At 41.6% G+C, this 3,263-nt stretch overlaps 1 long non-coding RNA gene across 1 annotated transcript; it reads left to right on the top strand.

Annotated features, from left to right (window-relative positions):
- The first annotated feature begins 817 nt into the window (after window positions 1-817).
- Window positions 818-1,307, top strand: LOC119293288. Its single transcript, XR_005143020.1, has 2 exons — window positions 818-944; window positions 1,058-1,307. It is a non-coding gene; the product is annotated as an uncharacterized LOC119293288 (long non-coding RNA).
- The last annotated feature ends 1,956 nt before the right edge of the window (window positions 1,308-3,263 follow it).

Raw genomic sequence — 3,263 nt, 5'->3', positions numbered from 1 at the left:
AACTGAAACCATAATGCATATAGTTTATTGTATTTGGTTATTGTATAGTGTAGAATATATTTTTAATATGAGTAGCATGGTAAGGTGAGTATTTTTCACATGCATGATGGTGTGATGAGTTAGCACAGTTGTATGTTGAGAGAATTAGAGTCAGCTCATGCATGTTACATGTTATGCTGGATCCAAAAACGTCCCCGCACTAGGGCCAATCAACTCATCCAAAATCTTCCACTCCAAAAGACAAGCCATTTTACATATGTCATCTCAAGCACGGAATACAATGTCTCACATGTGAAGTATCTCTTTGTATCTACTTATAAATTGTCGTAATAATCTTCATTGAGATCCTAAAGGGATTTTGTTGTTGTATACTAATACTATTATACACTAGTAATTGTGTACGCACAATGCAAGTTAATGTTAGGCACGATATTAATTGTATTGCACATTAATATTAGGCAAGATATAAATTGCATGTTAATATTAGGTAGGATGTAATTATTTAGTTAATGTTCACATTGATATCATGCATTATTTTTTAATTAATTGAGGGTGTTTAACATTTTAAACGCTAAATACCGGAGCAACGTGGACCATTGGATAGATGTGGTTGACGGGTGGGATTTGTTTGATCTCTATAACTCGCTCTTTTTGTATTGATATAGATATACATACACAATAATATAATAAATGCATATCCACACATAAGAAGTCTAAATATACAATAAATGTGCATACTATTATTTGTTTCATGCCAAAAATTATATGACACGACTTCTATAAAACGGTAATCCGTTAGATTAACACAAATTGGATTAAAAGGAATACTGGGCAGCTGGAAGACACAAACCATATTCAACAAAGTACTACTAACGTTTTTCGAACAAGGATGAGGGGTAGCCGCATGATCATTGTTGGTCTTGTTCTTCTAGTGTTAGCCTCAGGTACCGTATGTAGTGATGTGTTCTATTTCATATACAATTTGATATGAATAACCTACCTAATGGTTTTTGATGTTTTAATCTTTTTTTGTGGGGAACATTGATCTTATGTGAAGGTACGGCGACGGGATCGACAATGGGAGGATCTCTAACCGGAACAAATTGCTTAGTCAAAACCCCTATGCCTTGTGATGAAATCAAGCGATGCATCGATACTTGCAACTCCTTGTCTAACCTGAAATTAGTTGCGTTGACAAAGAGTGTAGATGCACATTTTGTTGAAGTTTGACATGAATCTACAAGCAAGGCATATATCTTGTTATCGGAGTAGTAGTAGTAGTAATCATTGAGTGTGTACTGGCAATATACCAACGGTGTTCTCAAAACAATAAATGGCATGAAAAAAAATCCAATTGCGTACGAAACATCATGTATAACCAAATCGCTAGCGGGTTGTTGCTAGCTTATCCATGCATGCGCACTCGTGACATACTGGCATACATGATCATATCTTTGTGGTGTGTTGCTTTCAACAGGTCGTACTCGGTCAGATTGTGACTAGTTTCAGAGAGCGGCCTTCCTGCACGCAGCGGCAGATGCACGCAGCGCATCGACGGCCGCGGCTCGCGAGGTGATGTGTGCAACAGAAAACGTGAAAGTAAGTAAAGCGGGCATACATTCGATCAATACACGCAAATACACAGCACATGTCGCTTTCGGTGGGGTCGCCTAGTACGGTTTTGACGTACGCAGGGGCCGGTCCGCTCAGAGCATGCAGGGAAAGGACCAGGCCTGCAGGGCATGACTTTTATTACGTCGCGGGCCCGACTCTGATTTTAGTACTAAAATGGTTGCGTGTACGAAGCTTAGGCGCTGCTGGTGTCCACGCTCGCATGTGAAAGCTGCCGTTCTGACACGTTGTCGTGAGGCTTTTTACCATGCATCCAGGCGCCAGTGCGTGTCTCGGAGCTCATCGGTGACTGATGTATGACTATATGTGGACAGATTTATTGATTGAAAAGCTAATTTCAGAATGGTAATTCATTCTCTTGCCCAACGATACAACAAGCTATTCGCTGCCTACTGAGTGCACACCATTCTTGTTTTCTCAAAAAAGTGCACACCATTCTCATATTTTTTTACTAAAACCTTTTGCCTGGCTCGGACATTTGTAGAATCGGATACTTGTTCAGTGCAACATACTGCCTGGTTCAGGTATTTGTAAAACCGGATGTCTAGGTTCCGGTCTGTCCGGACAGAAACCACCTTCTCCTGGTCCCGGGGCACCTTGGGCAGAAGATCAATGGCAGCCGTGGACCGTGGTAGAGCTGTCCGGAGACAGCGAGCACAGGACGAACTTTGAGGCATCCTGGCTCAATCACGGTGGATTAGACAAATGGGCCGCTTGTGTGCTTGTATGTAGTTGAAACAGCTAGTGGAACCGGTCAATGCTGTGTGAGCGTGATTGATCAGGGTGCATGGGGCGTCTGGAGCGTGTAGCAGCCTTATGTCAGACCGTGCTGTCAGATTGGTGCTTTAAATACGCGTATACCATGCAAACCAAAATCCAACGTCCAGCTATACTCTAAGGCTGGTCACAGTGGGGAGGAACTTAGGAGTAACATCACACACTCCAATACAACTTTGTTTATGTGACACGTATTTAATGAAGAGAGAGGTGTTTGTGGTAACTAGCTAAGTTACCGGAACATCACACACTCCAAGAAATAATGAGTCTATAACCTAGTAAATACATCGTTGCATGACACTACATAGATGTTCCTACCCACTATGGAGATAGTAACATAGTCTAGGAAAGTGTGAAGTTACTAGCTTATGTTTTTGCCCATTGTGACCGGCCTAAGTAGCACGCCGTGCTGATACGAATCGTGAAGGAACACGCACCGTCGATGCCGTGCGTGCGGCTGCCACTGCGTCTAGCGATGCACTTCTCCTAGTTCCAGTCACTATCATGTGGTTTCATTCCTTTTCAACCTTGTTCTCCAAATCATACTCTTTTTTGTTTCTTCCACAAATTATATCCGTTTCTTATTCAAACCACTCTCAGATTATGAGGTGATAGATTGTGTTTGGTCATAAGGTTCTAGGGGAACTGTTTAATACTCCGTATGTAAACTAATATAAGAGCCTTTAGATCACTAAGCAGTGATCTAAACGCTCTTATATTAGTTTACGGAGGGAGTAGAATAGAATAAAACCTGTATCCAATTTGACAATAGGTTACTCTCGCCCGATTAGCGAGCACTTTTTAATTGAGCGACGTGGATGAATGTGACCTTGAAATTCAAAGGCAGCTACTCC

Source organism: Triticum dicoccoides, chromosome 4B (genome assembly GCF_002162155.2).
Source record: "Triticum dicoccoides isolate Atlit2015 ecotype Zavitan chromosome 4B, WEW_v2.0, whole genome shotgun sequence".
Lineage (NCBI taxonomy): Eukaryota > Viridiplantae > Streptophyta > Magnoliopsida > Poales > Poaceae > Triticum > Triticum dicoccoides.
The sequence above is the reverse complement of the archived record's forward strand: the minus strand, read 5'-3'. Positions and strand labels throughout refer to the sequence as shown.